The sequence below is a fragment of the Gigantopelta aegis genome, chromosome 9, assembly GCF_016097555.1.
Source record: "Gigantopelta aegis isolate Gae_Host chromosome 9, Gae_host_genome, whole genome shotgun sequence".
Lineage (NCBI taxonomy): Eukaryota > Metazoa > Mollusca > Gastropoda > Neomphalida > Peltospiridae > Gigantopelta > Gigantopelta aegis.
In genome coordinates, this window is record NC_054707.1 from 49789443 (window position 1) to 49797650 (window position 8208).

The following is an 8208-nucleotide window of genomic DNA, read 5'->3' on the forward strand; positions in this document are numbered from 1 at the left end:
GCTTCAAGTAGCGATTTCTTCACATCTACGAAAATGTGTGAAATTATTTCTTGATGTGTAATAAACTACAAATTATTCCCAGATTCCCCAAACCACAGCATTCAATTTTTATCACGAGATGAGTGAATTCGTATGTCTGTGAACAGGTGAAGTGTTCTGCATTGTTACACATCCGAACGATTCAATAGGATTCTTTGTAGGAGTTACCCGCCAAACTTTCATATCAAGACACGGTACCGGTCTGAACAGTTTACAGACCCAAGAACACACAGGGATATTCCAAGAACACGCTAGGTATACAGGGACTGGTGTGAATATTCTATGCAAGGCAATGGAAGTTTGAACAATTAGAACCGTACAATGTTGTAAAATTACCGTGTACCTTTGACCGCACAGCATGGAATGTAGGGGAGAATGGAGATCAGATAATTCGTCATCATCATTATCATCATGATCATCATGATCATCTCTTTCTTCTTCATCACCATCATCATCTTTCATCATCATCATCATCATCATCATCTCTTTCTTTTTTCTTCTTCATCATCATCGTCGTCATCATCATCATCACTACCATCATCACAACCATCATCAGCATCATCATCATCACAACCATCATCATCATCATCACCATCATTACAACCATCATCATCACAACCACCATCATTAACATTATCATACCATCATCACCATCTTCATATTATCACTACCACTACCCCCATCATTATCACCATTGTCATTATCATGTACACAGAACGGAAATACTAAGATACACAGACACAGTACAAATGTAAGGCTTTTAAATAAGTGCGTCAACATTTTGCGACTTCAATTCAAATTTTTTGTGAGAACCTTACACAGTAACCATCTTAGTTAATGGTACATGTATCAGTAATACTACCCCGACGGACCCATTGGGTTTACCTGTCCCAACCAGCGTCATGACTTATGTATGGAATACAGTGGTATGTGCTGTCCTGTCTGTGGTAAAGTGCTTATAAAATATCTAATAATCCCTTGCTACTAATGGAAAACTGTAGCGGGCTTCCTATGAAGACCATGCGCCTGAATCATCAAATGTTTGACATTCAAGAGCCGATGCTTCGTTAATTAATATGCTCTTGTGGTGTCGTTAAATAAAACAAACTAGCGATCATAAATAGTTATTGAAAGTCGTTCCACATAACGCTCCTTAATAATTAGCAGGCCAACTAATGGTGTTGAGCGACATCGATCTGTATAACAACGCTATGATCCCTGATGGTGAATATCAACAATTATAATACATTCCATGGAGATCACTTTCAGTTTTCCTGAACACTTAATATGAATCATTATTTGTCAGTATCTGAGTAATGATAGCGGTTGATGATTGATTCTGTAAACAGATTTCCCCTTGGGATTCGTGATACATCGACACCGACATAACATAGCACAAGGAGACCACGAAGGAAGAGCCAGTGGCCTTTAGTTTTGACTGGACACGATTAGGTTTGTTTTATACAATGTAGGATGGCCTTAAAAGTTGAAGCCAAAGAAAGTATATTTGGTAGGACACCCAAGGTGTCTAAAATAATGTACGTATTTCAGGTGGGGGGAGAGACAGACTGAGAGAGAGAGAGAGAGAGAGAGAGAGAGAGAGAGAGAGAGAGAGAGAGAGAGAGAGAGACAGACAGATAGACAGACAGACAGACAGACAGAGAGAAACGCAGACAAATAAACAGACAGAGAGAGACTGAGAAAGAGAGAGACAGAGAGAGAGAGAGGAGAGAGAGAGAGAGAGAGAGAAAGAGACACACACACCACACACACACATTCACTGATTTCAATTTATTTTTGTGCTTATATCCAAGTAAGATTCAAGAATCATTAAACTCACTCTGGGTGGGTGCCGGTACCGGGCTGCGAACCCAAAATCTACTAGCCTTACGACCATTGGCTTAACAACTACACCACCCTGACCGATGCCCTGTAACTTTGTAAGATAGCACCTTTAAGTAGCACTTGACGACGTCAGCGACATTACGAGTGTTTGGTTGAACACCCACTGAAGCTGGCGGGAAATAGCGAGACATACTGGATGTGAGTTGAGCCAGCGCTAATGTGGCGTTACTGCCACGAAACACGAAACAAAGCACTTGGTAATAAGGTGAACGCGCCCACCGCTGGGAAGAGCAATCTAGTAATTAGATCACTGACAGCTTCACACCAATGAGAGCCGTGTCAACCGATATTATCCAATCAGTCAATATTCCTGTTATATACTTCCATTCGTCATATTGCTGCAAATATCAGCAGGTTAGGATAATATCCTGTCCCAAATATGCAACCCACGGGTTATTACTAGCCCAGTTAACTACTACAGCAACAACATCAACTGTTACCACTACTACCACTACCACTACTACTACTACCACCACCACCACTACACTACCACCACCACCACCACCACTACTACCACCACCTCTACTACTACTACCACCACCACCACTATCGCCACCACCACTACTACTACCACCACCACCACCACTACCACTACCACCACCGTTACCACAATCACCACTACCACTACTACTACCACTGCCACTACCATCACAACCACTACTACTACTACCACACACCCCACCACCACCACCACTACTACTACTACTACTACTACTACTACTACTACTACTACTACTACTACTATAACTACTACCATTACCACTATTACTACTACTACTACTACTACAGCAGCAGCAACAACAACAACAACAATTACAACTACTAATACAACTAGTAGTAGTACTACTACTACTATATTACGACCATTGCTATTACATGTACTACCATCACTACTACTACTGCTACTACTGCTGCTGCTGCTACTACTGCAACTGCTACTGCTACTGCTACTGCTACTGCTACCACTGGCGTAGTCAGGATTTTGTATTGTATGCATGTATGTACACAATGTATGTATTTATGTATGAATATTTATATATTGTATGTATGTCGAGGTTGACTGTTACATACATAGATATTAACGCACTGGCACAGGAGATAATTAAATCGTTTCTGGCCTCACAAATTGTCCCATGCCGTTGCTGGGACTCGAACCTGTGGCACCGAATCGCCCGCAAATTGCAGACTAACCACGATGCGCTCTGAGCTATTGAGGTATCCATAATGATGATGCTCTTTAACTCAACCACATGCATAGGGCCTAAAATCTACGCGGTCGATCCCGCTTACGTACATGAAACAGTGGGCAGACCTGGCACAGGCTAGTATACATATATGTATGAATATTTATATATTGTATGTATGTCGAAGTTAACTATTACATACATAGATATTAACGCACTGGCACAGGATATAATTAACTCCTTTCTGGCCCCATAAATTGTCCCATGCCGTTGCTGGGACGCGAACCTATGGCACCGAATCGCCCACAAATTGCTGACTAACCACGAAACGTTCTGAGCTATCCATACATGTATGCATGTATTGATGTATGAATATCTATATATTGTATGTATGTCGAGGTTGACTGTTACCTACACAGATATTAACGCACTGGCGTAGGGGATAATTAAATCCTTTCTGGCCTCACAAATTGCCCCATGCCGTTGCTGGGACTCGAACCTGTGGCACCGATTCGCCCGCAAATTGCAAGACTAACCACGATACACTCTGAGCTATCGAAGCTTCCATAAAAAAGGAAGTTCTTTAACTCAACCATATGCATGGGGCCTACAATCTACGCGGTCGATCCCGCTTACGTGCATGAAACTGTGGGCAGACCTGGCACTGGCTAGTATGTATTGATGTATGAATATCTATATATTGTATGTATGTCGAGGTTGACTGTTACATACATATATATTAACGCACTGGCGCAGGGGATAATTAAATCCTTTCGGGCCTCACAAATTGTCCCATGTATGTATGTATGTATGTATATAGACAATGTATGTATGTATAATTTTATAAAGTTTAATACAGTTTTTAAAAAAGCTTGATGGGGGCAGGGGGATAACCCCCGTGACCCTCTGCCTACGTCACTGACTACTGCTAACGCTACTGCTTTGTTGATTGGTATGACCATTTTAAATTTTTGCTGGTCATTTAAAATTGTGACTATTGTGTAGAGAATAAGCCAGGCCTACAGTTTTCTCTAAAATCAGAACCAACACGAAACATCTCTGTCAAAATGGTACCGTACAGTTATGTCTGCTGCCATGGTCCTCCGCGTACTGCAGACGATAATTAGATCGTGTGCGGAGATATCGTTAAAGCCCGAATATCGGACACGTTTTTATTCAATATAATATTGATTTCTATCAACTACAACATCCGGCTTTGTTTTTCCATTATGATTGCCTTCTTCAACATCTGCTGAGTTCTTTAGTTCTACATGCAACATGATGTGCAAATGAAGTTCCTGTTATCGGGAGGCACATTTCACGGAATGTAATAATTTTGCCGTCGCCATTATGTCCGTGTTTTAAAGTTAATTACCACTGCCTCTTTTTTCCTTCTGTGTGGATATAATTTATTAAAATCTTTTAAAATGGCAACCGTTAGTTTTGAATAATGTTGACGGCCAGTCGAAACTGTTAAAGCACTGACGCTAGCTTTTAGGCAGTGTGTAAAAATAGTGTCAGCTATCAAACTAGGCTACTAGTATTCATTGTTATATCACACATTTAACTACTCAAATGCACTTTAAAATAAATGACCCCAAAACCCCCCAACAAAACAATCAACAACAAACAACAAAACAAACTAAAAAAAAATCTAAAAAAATCAAACAATCAAATAATTTGTTCGTCATTAACGGATGATCTAACCCCCCCCCCCCCCCCCCCCCCCCCGCTCCCCCGGATCAGCGCCTGCTACTATTTCTTACCAAAATGATCAAGCATACCACTTCTTACCAAAACGATCAAGCATACTACTTCTTACCGAAATAATCAAGTATACTACTTCGTACCGAAATAATCACGCATACTACTTCTTACCGAAATAATCAAGTATACTACTTCTTACCGAAATATCAAGTATACCCAATGTGTTTCTGGTCATCCTGATGTTCGCAGTAGCTCACACTACGGTAACATTGTATGCGGAACAGAAAAAGTACGTACTTGTGGAGATACGGTCAGCGGTTTTAATAGTTAAAAGTATACCAGGCTACAGTTTAGTTCTGTTTATAATTTAATAAAATATGTTATATATTAGGAAACAGGTAGATAGTGTCTTTAAATAAACATATTATATTTATTAAAGCGTCAAAAGATACCTGCAAATGGAGGGGTCAGTTATATACTATTAATTGGCCTTTCATTGGGATGACCTCGTCTGTGAGCCCCTTGGGGTATTTTTTGCTCCAGCCAGTGCACCGCGACTGATATATCAAAGGCCGTGGTATGTGCTAACCTGTCTGTGGGGTGGTGCATATAAAAGATCCTTTGCTACATTCTTGTTTTGCTGCTGTCGTTAAACAAAACCAACTTTAACTTCATTGTTATGGAGGATGCTTAAAAGCGTAGACACTAATTTCAAGCCATGAAAATAGACACTACCTTTAATTAATTTACAAACCTGCAGCACATTTGGATAAGGTTATATCAGAGAAAAGCTAAAGTCTGTCATGTTTAAATAGGGAAATGCCGTCCGAAAATAAGCTAGAGCTTGTCTCGATAACCATTACTTCTCAGACGAACGTGCGTTTTTAGAATTATAAAACATGTATTTTGGGGTATTACAAAAAAACCAAATAACTAGAAGCACTTCAGGTGTACGAAAATTAATATTCTAAATGATAAAATGCAAGTATTCCTAGTTTAAATGATCAAAAACAGCTTTAATAGTAAACAGATATGTCGTAGTGTTTAAAAACTGGTGCTGTCACTTTAATCTTCAAAGTTGTGGGGGCAGTGTCTTTACTAATGTTAATACTATAATATCTCTGGTTTAAAAAATTGCCCATCTAGTAATTTGTTTTCTCTGGTTGTTAAGACTATCAGAACACACGGTACAGCTGAAGGATATAATGCAATGATAGTTCCAGTTCACTTTAAAGGTTCAAAAGGCAGTTATTTGTCGCTCAGCCACCATTGATAACTGTTATTAATAAGAGGTCAGCAGAGGCTAAATAAACGAGAAGCGACGGTGGTATTAATGGCGAACTTGGCAAGCATCCCGCCGCCAATGCCGTTGAATATGCATATAGACGGTCAATTTGCTGATTGTGTGTATTAAAGCGGTATCGCCGTATCAACTTGCGCCGTGGTGGCGGGCGCGCGGCACTACCCCGTTCGCGTGCTCTCACTGTTAAAGGGACATTCTCTAAGCTGCAGGTGTCATATTTCGGTTTTATTAAAAAAAAAGTTATCCGTAGGCTATTTGCAGACGTGTGCTCCAAACGAATTTACTTTTTTCAATGTATTTTACGAGGGAGCATGACCTGACTCCCCCCCCACCCCCAAAAAAAACAAATCAATAAATAAAAACAAATCAAACAAACAAAAAACAACAACAACAAAGAAAAAAACCCCAATAAAATAAACAAACAAAAAACAAACAAAAAACTCCACAACCAACAGAACCCCTCAACCCCCCCAAAAAAAACCCCCACCCCACAACAACAACAACAAAATACAAAACAAAAAACCCAACAACAAACAAAAACAACAACAACAAAAAACAAAAAACAAACAACAACAAAAAAACTTCACTCTCCATAGTCTAGACCCCACCCATCACATTTTCCTATTTGTGATTAAAAACGGCTACAAATTGATCGATATCTCATAATAATACTCTTTGCATAATTAACTCGAGAAATCATAACTGTAATGTGTTGCTAATAGGTGTGTAAATAGTGATTTTTTTTCGAGAATAATTGGTGAAAAATATAAGTTATACAGAAAAACTTCATCGCGTTTCCATTAAACTAGCAGTCAGGTCAGTGTCAGTATGGAGATGCAGGTCAATATAAACTCTGACGTCACATGTTCACCCGCAGGTCACCTTTATTGGCTTGTAGAAACAGAGAATGACTGAATGTTTAACGACACCCCAGCGCATTATTGGAAACTATGGTAATGCAAATAAATAAAGTGATGATCAACATCAATATAAAAAATTCAAGGTTTAAACAAAAACAGTGGCCGCTTATTAGAAACAGAGGTGATTTGGATGGGTGGCCGCTTATTCAAGTCATTTATGTCACACCTTTACACTGAATAAATTTAAATAATACAGTGCAAAAATAGTATACCTTTAAAATTATAAATTATAGTTTAAATGAATATGTACTATTTATTTTAAAATGCACAATCATTTAAAGTAATAAAATTTAGAAATCAGCAAACTGAAATTTTTTTAAATAAATAAACTAAAACAAAAAACACAAAACAACAACAACATCAAAAAGAGCAATAAAAAAAGAAGAAAGAAGCAAAAACACAAAAACCCCACACAAACACCTCTCCCCTCCCCACTCCCCCCCCCCAAACAAGAGAGAGAGAGAGAGAGAGAGAGAGAGAGAGAGAGAGAGAGAGAGAGAGAGAGAGAGAGAGAGAGAGAGAGAGAGAGAGAGAGAGAGAGAGAGAGAGAGAGAGAGAAGAACAAACAAAAAGCCCCAACAAAAACTAAACAAACAAACAAAAAACAAGCAAACAAACAAAAGCATGCACGAAAAATAACGAAATAAAAAGCAACAAATAACAACAAGAAAAAAAACAAAAAAACAACAACAAAACCCCCGAAACAAACAACAACACCCCCCCCCCCCAAGCAAAACACACAAAAAAAACTACAACAATAACAAGACACAAAAACATAAAAAAAATTAAATAATATAATATATATATTTGTACTAATTAATTTATTAAAAAGCATGCAATTCGGCTGTTTGCAAAACTTGTGTAGCGCAGTGGTTCATGGGTTACAGTTAAAGACAAAACTGCTAGTCTCCACAGGTTGAAGCTGTGTCGGACACAGACCTCAGTTCTGTGGGATGTCCTAGGACAGGGGTTAGTGATTTATGAGGAAGAAGTCGGCTTAGCGGTTTTACACTGAGCTGTGAACACTCACTCCGGGTTGCAGGGGGTTCTGGGATATGATTCAGCGCCTGCCAGATTTAAAGCCGCAGTTTCGCCATCACCGGTCTTACAGCATTATTCGTCTATGTCCCCCAAATCTATCTGGGGCATT